At 45.8% G+C, this 14,399-nt stretch overlaps 1 long non-coding RNA gene and 1 other non-coding gene across 2 annotated transcripts in view; one reads left to right on the top strand and one right to left on the bottom strand.

The window, feature by feature from the left end:
• The window catches only part of LOC147048167 (uncharacterized), a 34,580-nt gene that overhangs the window by 16,613 nt on the left and 3,568 nt on the right, over window positions 1-14,399 (bottom strand). The gene's annotated exons all lie outside the window — the stretch shown is intronic.
• Window positions 2,316-2,397, top strand: trnas-cga (transfer RNA serine (anticodon CGA)). Its single transcript has one exon. It is a non-coding gene; the product is annotated as a tRNA-Ser (tRNA).

The following is a 14,399-nucleotide window of genomic DNA, read 5'->3' as shown; positions in this document are numbered from 1 at the left end:
AGGAAGACAACCGGACGAAACGAAAACAACGTCCAGGTGTCTTGATAAAATGTCCGTCACATGCTTTGGTTAAAATATCCCAAAGCTCAATGGACGGCACACCACTATAGCAAAACAAAACGGCTAGCTTGCGCGCTAACATCTGCGGTACGTCACGCTAGTTATTTGAGTGTCAAAACAGCACCTGTGCCATTAATAACACAAAAGTCCATGAATTAGCAATCAGGTGAGCAAAATTTCCCATCATTCTAATTTTTGAATCGCAGCCATCGTTTCTTCTCCTTTGGAAGCGATTTACCTCACGTAGCATTCGCCAAACTGAGTATTTGTTTACGCTCACTTACAGCAGCTCTTTAATAAGACGGAAGTCTGACTTGAAAAATTGTCCGTCCATCCGTCTCCCAGCCCCCATCCCGTGACCCTTGCAGCGTCTCCGCCTCGCTCCTATTTGTCTTCCACTGTCTCCAGCCGTCGCTCGGCCTCTTCATCTCTTTTACTCCTCATGATCCTGTTCTCAATCCCTCCGAGCACCCCTCCGCTCTGTCCCGCACCCCACGGGCCCAAACGCGCTGACCTAGGCTCCCGGCCCCCTTTGAAGTGAGCGACGTGACCCCGGCGCTCCAGATGCCCCGACACCGCCAGTCTTATCCTCTCCGAGAACCGCCGGCACGGCCCACAGAGAGAGCCGGTCATTAACCCTGAACAACCTCCACCTCCCCTCCACTGCTTAAACACATGATGTATTACAACTCCCACCCCCGGCGAGCCCCCCACCCCAACTCCACCCCTCGACTCACCCAAACATGCATGTGTGGGCGAGGACCGATGATGCAATAAGCTCTTTAAACATTTAAAGAACGGGTCAGCTTTTCAAAGGGAGGAGCTGGAACCTTTGGCCGGGGCTTCAGTTATCATGGTCAGCGCTTGAAAGTCTGCTGATACGTCAGCAAAAAACAAAGGGTTGGAGAATAAATGAGAGAGCCTGGAAGATGGATGAAACTCCGGTCCAGGTACGCTGCCGGTTTATTTGGATAATGAGTGTCTATCTTTACCTGGCGTGAAAAGGACTAGATAGGATTGAGAAAATAAACCACCAAATGAACATGATGAAATGCTCTTGGGGACTCAAAATATGTTGAAACCTTAAAGGGCCATGAGAAGGATGAAAGACCCCCTAGTAATGATTCTTTCGGTAGGCCAGACCTGAGACGTTTTGGAGGTGGTGGTGGGGGAGGGGGGGGGATTCAATCATTTCAGGGAAATGATGAGTCATGGCTCGAGTCGGCCTCCAATGAGAGAAGCTAAACAAATCAAAGAGCGGGTGCCCCCGTATGACAAAGTAGAAGAGTGCAAGAACAAGAGCATTCCTCGGGCTAGAAAAACGAGGGAGGGGGATTACGTTATTAAGATGTACTGAAACGAGGATCACCGCAGATGGATGAGCTCCCGGCACAAAGAGCTTCTTTTTTTTTCTTCTTTTCTTCCAAAGAATCAAATCCATCTCATCCAAAACATCTGCTTCCATTGTTAAACTGTTGCATCTTTGCTTAGCTCATCAACAGCCGTTTGAAAAGTCCACATGGGAGACTTCCGAATCATTTTAAAGAGACGATCTTTCTTGGGTGAATACAAAGATTTGTTACGAAGATGTTTGAAAAGTCGGGCCTCAATCAACGAGGCATCAGACAGGCAAAGACGCCGGCAGATAAAATCAAGTTCTAAACCCGTTTCTGGCCTATTGCCAGGACATGTGTTTGATTCCCGGATCGGGTCTTGCGGTCCGGCTGGCTAGGGGCTGGATGTGGAATGGTCCCTCCATCAGATAACGCATTTTCTGGTTCCTGTAAAGATGTCCGCCATATCAACAGAGACATGCGTCAAGCTAATGGGAAAGCTACATCTGTGCAGGGGCAGGCGCTCTTTGCCTCAGCAGCTGGCAGACGCAACCTCTGGGACGGGAGCGCTGAAATGGAAGCAAAGACCTTTCCATCTCCCACGTTCAGTCTTTCAGCACCACTCCTGGCTGGAATCCTGAGGGACGGGGGGGGCGTTAAGGAGGCGGCGGGGGTGAGGGGGGACAGGGGCGTCCTCCGGGAGAATCAGACAGGGATGATACAGTGTTGACAGGGTGAGAAGCAAAGCTGTGTGACAAACCTGTGTATTTGTTTCTATAGGTAAATACACTTATGTTTTTATGTTTCAAGGTTCTGCTCTCGTCTAATTGTTCAAGGTACCAGGATCACGGTACTGATCAAAAACTTCGGTTTTAAGTCTTAAGGGTAGTCGTGTACAGCACCGAAATGTGACCTAACACAGCTGCGATGGCCGAGAGGTTAAGGCGTTGGACTCGAAATCCAATGGGATCTTCCCGCGCAGGTTCGAACCCTGCTCGCAGCGTTGTAAATTATGCACACCAAATAGAAATGTAACAGACTTGATTTTTACACTTTATCGAGTTATCGAACACACGAAAGGATCTGTCAAATGATATGAAGTGAGGTCTTGCCAGGACTTCCTGACTGTTTGAACTAAAACTGCGCCGAAGCAAATTCTACAGGGATCAATGCCAACTCTAAGGTAATTTATCACAACGTAAGCCGTTTTGGATCAGGTGAAATATTGTTCCATAGCAATATGATCCACTTTCATGCAAAAATGTGCCTTGATCATTATTCTTGATTTTTGAACAAAATGCAGATGCAGTTTTTACTTTCAGTCTTTTACTCGAGAAAAGTTCAAAAAACAGATATCAGATTGAAATAAATGGTTAACACTGTGAAAATTCCATCCGTCTTCGTCGAGCAGCGTTTGCAGTGTCGACCGTCAGCATTTCAATGTCAAAGTTGAAACACGGCCTCCATCTATGGCATCATTAGAGCTGATAAGACACCCCCGAGCAGGCTCCAAGCATTTCTGGCCTAGTCTGTGGGAATTACAGGTACGAACCGCGCCAGGAGAAAACAACTCTTGCTCACATCCACCTGGGGTAGACGTTTGCTCCATATGGAACACATTTAGACTTAATGTCAGTCCTTTGAGATCTGAAGGACTGGACTGGTTTCTTTCACTTTAAACATCTCTACCCGCTTTGTCCATGGGAAGATCCCAACAGTGTCTTGACATAGTGCAAGTACTGTATAAGCAGCACATTTTTTATGTAAAGGACTGCCGACCTGCCAAACTTGAAGGCTTTATGGAAGTTGACCGAGGGAAAATTTGCTCCGACTTGTGAGAGACCATGAGAGTTATTTTCTTGCTAGTTTCTTTTCATACAGAGAAAAAAACTCAAGTATTGACCAATTGAAATGGACTACAAGACTGACAGTTGCGATGGCCAAGAGGTAAAAATAAAATTATGGGGATTCTTATTAGTACCGGACGGTATTTGGGTAACAACTTCAAAAAATTATAATAGTTCAAAATAAATGAAGCTGGACCACAGTCAACCATAGGTATACCGAAGAAATGTAGCAAGATGAACCAAGTCAAAGTCAAGTCCAATCTTTGATAAGATTTTACCAAACAAACCCAAGTCCTAAAATCATCAACTGAAGTCTGACTAGAGTCGGGTCCTTTCTCGACTCAATGGGGGTTTTCAGTCACCGCTGCCGGATCAATACCTCGCCTGCTGAGGAACTGAACCCGAGGGTAGAGGTGCAACAAGACCATGTGGTCCCACTGTGCCTTTAGGGACGGTGTGGTCAATACGTCTCAAGGCAGCGGTATGGGGCCTTCACATTTGGGAACAGTAAGTTGACTTTTCATGCGTGCCGCTTACAACGCCAAGGCGATTGCCGATGGTGCTGTTGAGGAGGTTTCAAGACTATTGATCCAGATAGCTTCACTTGATTGATTTTAATACTGCGTGATTACAGTATAAAATATAGCATCGTTAAATTGTGGTGAAGGCCGATTTGAAGCATGAAACGTCAGGGCCACATGAATGGCGTCAAAAATTCTGAAACGATTGATCTCGGTCTCTCTATCACAAAAAACTTGGCATTTGAGGCGTAGAGTCTTTTTTGATATATCTGCCGCATATCATCACAATGATATCCGCTTCTAGGACAGAAACAAGGCAACATACTGTGAGCGCTGAATCAATACGAGCGATCCCCAAGAGGCTCTCCGAGTCGCTTGCGGTAACGTATCGATCCGCCTAAATGCGAGGTGTCTGCATGATGTTCTAAGAGGCTCAGGGTTCCGACTGCGTGCCAGCGGTCAGACCCACGCGATTTAACCCCCCCCCGCCCCCACTTTCCGCCCCCTCGCCAGCACCACACCGCCTTTGCCCTTTGCGCCGAGCCTCCACAGAAGTCCACGTGTGACTTGATGCCATCGATAAAAGTGAAAACATCATTGGGGAGGGGCTTGTGTTGCGACCCGCACGGTCATTGGGGTCCGAAGAAATGAGGCAACTGGGCCATAGAGGAGATAAACACTCAATATTTCACCGCTGGCTTCTCTCAGACTCCTATGGCTTTTTTTTTTTATTATTGTTAGATGACGCAGATTATTTGAATAGGACAAGAAAAAAAAAAAGGAACTGAAGTGGGTGTGTCAAATATTTATTTTACAAAATAAATAAACGATTAACCTATCGATTATTCTTTCGATGAATCGATGATGGATACATACAAAATCACAAATAAATGATTTGATTGAGGTTTATAGAATGAGTAGGTGAGCTTCAAGAAAAAGTTGTGAATTGCCAAACGTTATGCATCTGTAAATCAGCTGTTCTCTTTTTATCTTATCGCTGACAGGTTGTTTGGTTTTTGTAACAACTTTTTATCTATGCATGTGAAAAAGGTCACACTTTTATGTGTGTGCACGTGCGTGTGTGTGCGTGTGAGGCTGTCTGCTGGGAAAGGCTCAAGTGATATAAAGCTGGTGGTCTCGTTCTGTCCCGCACTTGAGTAACAAACTGGCACTCGGTGCACTTTTCCAAGATCAAGCAACAAAAACACAAGAGCGCAGTAACTCAAAGAGAATTTGACCTAGAGAACCATTTAAAAAATAAACAGTTTGTGCAGTTTGTAATTAATCCACTGCTGCTCCTTGCCACTAGGGGGCAGACGTATGGGCGGCTGTATTAACCGTACTGTAAATACATCTTACAAAATCTTTTGATACAAGCTGAAATGAGCTCTCGTAAGACGCGCAGGAGTCGATTGTACTTATTCTTTTTTTCGTGCTATCGTTGAGATGGTGCATGTAAATGTCATCCAGGAGAAAAGCAAACATTAAAAGTTGAAAGTTGACAGATGACAGTAACAGAGTGGAAGACACCCCGTGGCTTAGTATCTTAACAGGGGCCCCCTATCAAGATGGATGAGTCTGAAAGGACACAGTCATGGCTTGAGCTAGCTGATAGGGTAACAGACGGACACCGGCCATGATAATCGGGTCTGTGGATGCGAGCCGTGTAAGAATAGCCAATCGGGAAGCTCGATGAAGCTGGCGCAAATGGGGAAACGATTGGTTGTTTTGACCCCGGTTGAATTAGCAGATATGCTAACAATTAGCCTAGATTCGTTTATTTCTTTGTTTACTACTTTCTAGTCTTTCTTTTTAGGGGGGGGGGTTCTTCCAGCAGCCAGGTCAGGGTTATAGTTACAGAATTTCCCATGAAATTCATAGCGCGGTGTACTTTTGCTAGCTAGCATTGTTTATGCATTCTTTTGTTCTGGAGATTCCCTACGAGACTGTAGGTAACCCACTTCTGTTGTGTTTAGGCTGTCAGGGAGAGAACAACTCGGCCCGGCTTTGGCCCCGAACGCAGCCGAGATGGATGAGTGTGTGACAGGACGCTCCCTTCACTGACTCGGTGTGAGGCTTACGCTGGGTCACGCGTTGTGTGTGTGTGTGTGTGTGTGTGTGTGTGTGTGTGTGTGTGTGTGTGTGTGTGTGTGTGTGTGTGTGTGTGTGTGTGTGTGTGTGTGTGTGTGTGTGTGTGCGCGCTCTTGCTGGCTGTATAAACTCACACGGAGAGGACCCCGAGCGCGGGGGAGATGAAAACCTCTCGGAAAATGTAAACACTCTGTGAAGTGGCGAGTCGGGCAGCTGCAGTCGCGCACACACACACGTTTAGAAAAATGCTATCCCAAGGTCAAGGTTAAGCGCTGACACTATTTCAACTCTTTCACTTTCCCTCTCGACCTTTCCGTCGCGCTCTGAAGTTTCGGGGGGTGCCAACGCGCAGAAGAAAACTCTACTGTACGCGTTTGCACTTTGATTCTAGAGCCTCTAAGTGTAATTTGCATTTACTGCGGGGAATTACTTAATGAGGAAAACGATTAGCATCCATAAAATCCAAAATAGTAGAGCTAGCTTTTTTTTTACACTTCCGCTAAGTGTTTGAGATGGTGCCACAAGCGCCACAATAAGGCCCACGCGATTGTCACTAAGCCGACACCTTGACGTCGTCTTCATGTGCGCCATTACCCGGGTGATGTTTATGTACACAGAGGGAAAACACACTTAACAAGTACTTAACAAAGTACCTCGAGCTCAAGTAAGAGTGCAGTGAAAAATGAAGCGGGCTGGCAGGGGGGCGACGGATAATCTTTGCTGGAGTCCATCTTTATTATCTGGCTCAATGGACAGAAGTGGATCCCGAGGTAAAAATACCTCAGCCTGCTTCTCATCAACGCGTTGCTCTTATCTGACATCGCAGATACATTTGGGACGAGCGACTGCGTATGGAGCCGTAGCGGTGCGAAGCTAAGGGCGAATAATTCAAGTTATTTCTCATTCGATCGGGAACGACAAAGAAAAAAAAAGTGGGTCAAAACTGTTTATTTCAAGTGAAAAGGTTGGAAAGCGCAACAGATAGAGAAATGTTTTCTGTGTTTAAGAACGACAAGGTGACAAATTGCCGCTTACAGGCTACAGCGGTTCCACTTTAGTGAGCTATTGATTTTGTCCCCGTTTTTCTCAACGTCGCCGACACTCTACGGCCTTTGGTGGCGTTCTTTTGCTCCCCTCTGGGACGTCGCATGAGAGGATGGAACCGAAATGTCTTATGGATCGTTGAAGGGGAAACACCTCCGGAGATGGCTGTCTGTGTTATTTTTTAAACGGAGACAATGGTCCTCGGCCACGTCCCAACGCTGCTCGGGGATGCAAACACTCGCTCAGAGTCAGTCAAGTGTAAAGAGAAAGAAACTGGAGCTAAAAGGACTTGGAGGAGGTCAATGAAAAGTATGAGTGCACCTTGTATTTCCATTAAGCGTGTCTGGATAAAAAGTATTTGGTAGAAACAAAATGGACTTGAGTTGCACAAACGAAAAACACACTGATTCTTATCTCATCTCAAACTAATGCAGTGGTGCCTTTAATTTAGTCAACGTTTCATCTCAAAGCGTCTTCACCCATTGAAATGAATGGAAATGCCAGTAATCTGTTCCAGGAACCCCCTTTGTGCTTTTTAGTCAGAAAAAATATCACTATACAGGCGAGACGAGAAGACTAAACTACTTAAGACTTTTTAAACTCTGTTCGTGTTGAGAGTCGAGAACAAACTACAGGAATGCTCATAGGCTGCATGGATTCTAGCAGACAAACAGAAGCATCAGATGGCATATTAATGCCGAGGGCCGGCAGTCAGGCAGGCAGACGGGCGGGCGGCAGATAAAGAGGACTCTATTAGTCTCGCCTCATTGTGCCACCCTGATTCCGCTCTCCTAATTGGCTGCCTTCTGTAGGCTCGGCAGCCATATTTCAGTATAAAGGCGAAGGATCCGCGGGTCACGGGAATAAAAGGGGCCCCATTTGACAGGTCAGCAGGCTGATGTCTACGGCATAATCTTGGGTCGGGGGTCGAACTAACATCAAGATAGGCCGTGGCTGCGAGGGTCAGCCGCCACAACGGAGAGAGCCCAGTAAGTACGTCGGCAGACTGGCTGGAATGTTGCGTTTGGGGCGGCAAATTCAGTTGAAAAGACAAGCGGGGCTTCGGGAAATGAAGTCTTTACACGTTTCCCAAGCTTAAAAGTGGATACACAGTTTAATTGCCATCAAGAAGAAAATTATTTCATTGTTCTGTCGGACACTATACATTATTTGCGGTAAATTAATAATACACCGGTTCCGAATCGCCGTTTTAGAGAAAGCACTGGCAACCGGTTAGCAAGACTAATCCAGTCCTAATTAGCTCCAAAACGTGAACTATTAACTCCGCCGTTGTGTTTTTTCCAGTTGTTGCTTCGCTGTGTCATTCTGTTATTTTTTCTAAATTAGCAAGATGTCAGCAACAATTTCAAATGTATTGCTCTCGCTCATTATCCCATACATCGGCCGAGCAAAAACAGACACTACTCGGCAACCTAATCCAATTAGGGATAATACAAGAAGTCAGTCAGAAGACTTAAGCAACAGGACAACAGTCTATCCCGTCTGATTTGCTCCGAGCGCCCCATCGCGCTGGGCATGGGCGCCCTCGGAGCGCACGGATGTTTATGCGCGGAGGATGAGCAGCCTGAAAACGGTAAAGTTTGCACGCACGCATGCACAAAGACACACGCACAGGACAGTCTGCCTGGCACCAGACGGCAGCGCGCTGCCAAATGAGATGTGTGAGAGCCCCCTGCTGCCAAGAGGCGGACAGGAAGAAGAAACAAACCCTCTCTAATGGAGACATGACATGCTCGCTGGGGCGGAAACTCAAACAAACGATTAATGGGCCACGGAGACTTCGGTACAGCGGCAGCAAAACACCCCCGCACCGCCACCCCCTCTCCCACCCCCGCCCTCTTTGTACTCTCTCACTCTCACTGTGTCACATGTTGACTGAGAGGCTTTGACATTTCAAGACGCAGGCCTCGGCTTGGGGCGGCGGCCATTTTCGGCCACCCCCTTAGCGCGCTTCTGCCTGGAGCGGCAGTTGACGGAAATGTATGGAAGTCGGCGCACCAAACTTCTTGGGATGCGACTTACACGGGTCGTCAAAGTATCCTGGATTTTTTTTTTTCCAGTCATCTTCAGTCCAACATCATCATCATGTCTTCTGGTTGCGAGCTGTCAGGCGCTGACCTACGCAACCATAAAGCGACTACAGACCATGGGAAACGGATAATGAGATCCCCCTGAAGGATCCCGTGTGAACCAAGCTCCAAATACAAACAAGAGTTGGTGTAAACATGAAGTTTACCCAAAAATTGATTTAATACATCTGGGATATATTCGAAGGGTAGGGGGAAGTGGGGGCGGAGGCATGAAAATCCGTCCATTCCAGTAGCCGGTGCCGTCTCGCCCTTTGTCTCCAGCTCGAGATCCAGAAGGGAAGCCCCTTACGCTCATGTGTTTTGATTAGCAGGTAATGATCTTTGATCTAATTCGCTGACTGGGAAAGTGCGGCTCCCATTGAAATCCGGTGGATGCTTGGCCGACCTGGAGCCAGTGTCACTTCTCGTTAGGGCCTGGAGCTCCGTGACCTCCGCGTTGCCAGTCCCGGCCCCCGCCTCTCAGCATGTGCACCCCGCGTAATGATATCAATAGCAGCAGGGGTGCAATGAATACAAATCCGCGTGCAGAATGTTTGGACAAGAATTCGCTGCCGGCTCCCGCCCCATCCCGCCCCGTCCAGTCCCGTCCCGTCTGCCTCCCCTCTTTGACGTGGCTCAACCTCTATCCGGGGACACAAAGGGCGGCGATCTGGATGCTTGATTTAACACAAAATAGTTGGCTACACAAAATAAATGCCCCCTGCCGCTCGGCTATATATGATATAGCATGCGAGCGGATCTACTCAATGCATCCGAGCTACAATATGTAGGTGGGAAGTACAAATAGTTTTCCCCAGATATCAGCGATATACTTGAGTATTGAGAAAACGCTAAAATACATCCACACTCTGCACTTAACCCTAAACACAAGACAAGAATGACATGAATAGTTTAAAACAAGACATGCCAAAGCTAATGCTAACACTCAATGGAAAATCCCATTGCTAGGCTAAACTAAAAAGCTCAACAGATGTCAGAAATTCATCCTTGGAACTTTGAACTGCATGACTATAACTGATTGTAAATTCCAAGTCACACCATCATCTCCTATTGAACCAAGCGACCACCTGATTTCCGTCTCTGGTATTGACAGAGCTGCGAGAGGCGGCGGCCATTAACAGAGGTATGCTCGTGGAAGCGGCCAACGTAAGCCCCACTTAAACCAGGAAGGAAATAACCAATGCATTTGGTTTCTGAATTAACAAGACTGGAAAAGCAATAAACCCCCACCCCCCACTCCGAGACCTGTTTATTATCAATTACGGCGATACAATGTGGCCAAACTGTGAACGTGGGCGTGCCGCACGCCATGTGCACACGCCCGGCGCACACTGGGCCCACTCTTCCTCGCTCGTCTGCTCGTAACTGACGTTTGAACACACCGCTGTTTGATTCTGTTGGCGTGCTGCAATTTTGTTGACGACTACAACCCGTCAGACGACCCAAACATAATATTTCCACGTTTCTATATTCAACCCGAGTTATATTTTTAATGTGACAATCAAACTTCATTTTCATACCGGTAGGCCACAAAACCAGCAGATTCGATTGCCACACGTAATTTGTCAACGTGTCCGTTCGGGTTACTCCGGCTATGAAAAATGCAAACGTTTACTTCCGTTTCTTTGCCGCGGGTGTGACGGCGACAATGTACTCGACGCATCTCCATTGTTTTGATCGCTTGATCTTTCTCGCAGATGTTTGTTGGCCTGCAAATTGAGCGGATGGATGAAGACGAATAGCACCATCTGGAGCCCGATGCAACTCTCGAGGAAGTGCAGATAACCAAATATGCGCGGGTTGTTCATCACTTTCGGGACGCAAAGGCCGAGTAAAACATACGTGGGGCGGAAATGCGAAAACGTAGCAGCTAAGTCACCTCGTGACTCACCACAGGATTTCAGACTTCACAATGGTAATTATTGAACTGGTTTAACATTTACGATCAGGATAATCAACCCACAATTGTGGCGGTGTGCCTGCCTGCTCGCTACCTGCTCCATGTCACCGCGGTACCCCTTCACATTTTCCACCGGGGGAAATTTCTCCCCCGCGTCGTGACTGAACAAAAATGATGCGGCGGCCAGGCTTCTTGTCCTCACGTCTGCGTCATCTATCTCCTTCTTCCACTTTTTCCATCCCCTTAAGCATCACCCCCGCTCCGCCTGCCGCCCCCCCCTTTTGTTCTCGATGCCCCATAACTCAGCCATCCTCGGGTGTTTGATGTCCGCGCTCTGGATATCATTTCAACCGGCACAACCGCAACGATAATACCCTCTCGCACGCATTGCACATTCATTTCGCACACTTACAGGGGACAATGTGCATGAAAAAGATGTTGAAACAGAAAGATAAAAAGGCTTTGGAGGAAGCCAAGCGGGTAATATGTCAAAAGACCAACAGCACGCTGCTGTACAATAAATATTACAAAATGTATACATTATGTATAATTTTAATCTAATCACATGGAACATGCTGCCACAAAACTTGGCAACAAAAAACAATATTTTTCCATTAGGATTAAAGAATGATATAGTATAAATAACAAACTACAAGATGGAAAACGTGTATTTTTCCTTCGCCTGTTTTTTTTTTCCTTCGCCTGTTTTGCAGTCGATGAATACTTGAACACAAATGGTGCAGCAACATACGTAGATGGACAATATTTTATATTCTAACAGTTTATTTCTCATTAAAACACATTGACTCTTATTAGACAATGTTCTATTGGTGGGCCGGTACAGATTAATGGCATTTTCAGTCTTTTCAATAGGGAAAAATGATTTGAGATTTGCTTGTTTTGAATTCTGAGCATGTTGTACGTCCTGGCACCTCAATACGCCTAAAAACAAATGGACGAGGGGTAGGCGTCGTTGATAATTGCGTCTTATCGTTGGCTTTTTTTTTTTTCAATCATTACTCTTATACTCAGTGTCAATCTCTTCTCTTTTAGGGGAATGAGGTCCAGATGGCTAGAGTTCCTGTCGGTTTTCCCTCAACCAGCCACTCGGCTTATCGGCAAGTTCACTTCACTTCAAGCAACCACTGACAGCTCAGTTAATTTGCACCTTTTAGCCCCCTTTTTTTTTTTTTTTTTTTCAAACATCAAGACGCTTTATAACGGGAGTCTCTTCTCACCGGAATTTAGTGTAGAATGGATATTTATTTTGAGTTTTTAGAAGATGTTACTTTTGCACGAGTGAATTTAGCGTCATGTGTGTTAAAGGGAAATGAGGAAGCCACAAAAAAATGCATCACATTGGTTCCTATTTCAGTTAAATTTTCATCCAAAAAAAATCTACCGGAAACTATGAAGGCATTATTTTGGAGTTTGCAATAAAAGGCGAGTATTCTGATTTTTTTAGACCGATATAAAAACCTATACTGTTGTTTTAAGAAAATTAAAATAAAATTAGGATTAACATCTTTTTCTCAGTGGGCTGTCTTTGACATAAACCGCCATAATTAGTGGAAAACTGTCTGTTTTTTGGGGACTGCTTGAAAAGATTTGTAATTTATTTTTATTTTATTTTTTAAAAGCACACTGTAACTGTTTTCTACATAAAAACCATATCAAATCAAATATATGTATAGCGGTTTGAAGCAGAGAGGGTCACTCTCGTTCCTTTCAACGGAGCTGGACTGCTGACCCCGCAGGTCATTTGTCCGAGGGCGCAGGTTAGCCGATGGACAGCCAGCGAGGGGAGTGACTTTGATCTGCCCGTACGATGAACTGGGAGTGGTGGAAGTGTCCCTGCTAGATGACGATGGGGGTCAGCGTGCTTGCTTCATACAGGTGACCGCTGCACATCTGGGTCACATTTTGGGATTAAATAGGCTGGCCATTAACATCTAGACGACGTACCTCGGCTGTACCATTTGCTCATTTTTGCGGTATCGTTTTAAAAATTGCATAACGACAAATAAAAAAAACGGATGACTGTTAGCTTTGGGGCTCAATTAAAAGCTGAGTTATGATCGTGACATATCGCATAAATGTGGGGGGGGGGGGCAAAAGGTCTTGACGGACAGCCACTCGTGCTATTGTGGCTTCCGCCAAAGGGTCACGTCCTGTCTGGCCCCTGTCCACTCCACACTTCCACAACATATCCGGGGTCTCGGCCTTCCAACACTCACATGCGCAAACACAAGACCCCTGTACCCGCTTGGCGCCACGCTGCGGCGGTGCTCGGGCCCTTGCGTGCCATCGGGGGGCCTGGGGGAGGAAGCGAGTGATGGGAAAATGTTCTTCATCCAATCACAGCCCCCCAGCGGCCTCTTATGGAAGATGTTACGCCACTCTTCCTCCCCCCCTCGTTGTAAGTGTAGTTCATTCGGTGTGCCGTTACTCAACGCGGGCAAGAGATCAACCCCTGCTGGAGTCGGAGCGACCACCGTGGCCAGCTTTGGCCGATTACTGATCAATCAAAATCACCAACACCGGGTTCTATCGTGGCTGTCTTACAAGTTTTCTTGATTTCTCATACTAAAGGTTGGATATCAAGGATCTAAAAAGAATGCTTAAAGAGCACAGCAATGAGGAGACCTTCAATGGATATCACATCAATCCTCACACAGCTTTCCAAAGTCGAGAAGCAGCAACAAGTCACTCACTAAGCTGAGCCTGGACAAATGCTTACAGCGCCACCTTTTGGCTACTAGGCTAAACGCAACGGGAAATGAGGCTCTCACTTTTTTGGTGTAAATTAAAACTTCATTTTTGGAATTTTTTTTTTTCTTAATAATTTAAGCTATAATATTTTCAAAACTTTGTTTTATAATTCAATGTATATTCATGCAACATTACAAAAAAATATTACTTTATTCGTAAAAATTGAATTCCCCTTTCTGTTTTCTAAAAAGCGCAACACAAGAAATGTATTCTGTTTTCTTTTTCTTTTTGAAATGAAGTGACTTAATGTCAATGTTTGGATTGTATATTTGGAAATTGTTTTTTTAGTTATTCCATTTTTAATTCTACTATTCTCACTTTTCTCTAAAAATAATAGAAATATCTTTTCCTCACAAAATTAGGATTTGATTCCTGCCACCTATTGATGTTTTTTAAGATTTTGACTTTTTGGGCATGAAAGGCAGCAGGTCAAAATTCAGTTAAATATGTTTTGCATCGTGCCTTCCAAAAAATGTATAATAAAATGTAACTCCCGTGTACAGTGCAATGCTCTTGTAAACACGACTTGGAAAAAGATAGCGGGGTGGAGTGGCCATCGTCTTAAAAAGCTTTGTCATCTTGTTATCCGGACTTTGTCTCAGAGACTTCTCCTACTTCACGGCGGGGGTGATTATTTTGATTTTTCGCTGTTTCTCTGATCCTGGCGAAGACAAATGAAGTGTGTCGCCACAGAGAGACACAGAATGCCCGCGGAAGGC

This window comes from Syngnathus leptorhynchus, chromosome 12, assembly GCF_054491065.1.
Source record: "Syngnathus leptorhynchus isolate UIUO chromosome 12, UIUO_Slep, whole genome shotgun sequence".
In the NCBI taxonomy this organism is placed as follows: Eukaryota; Metazoa; Chordata; class Actinopteri; order Syngnathiformes; family Syngnathidae; genus Syngnathus; species Syngnathus leptorhynchus.
Note: the sequence above shows the minus strand (reverse complement) of the source record. Positions and strands in the feature narration are given on the sequence as shown.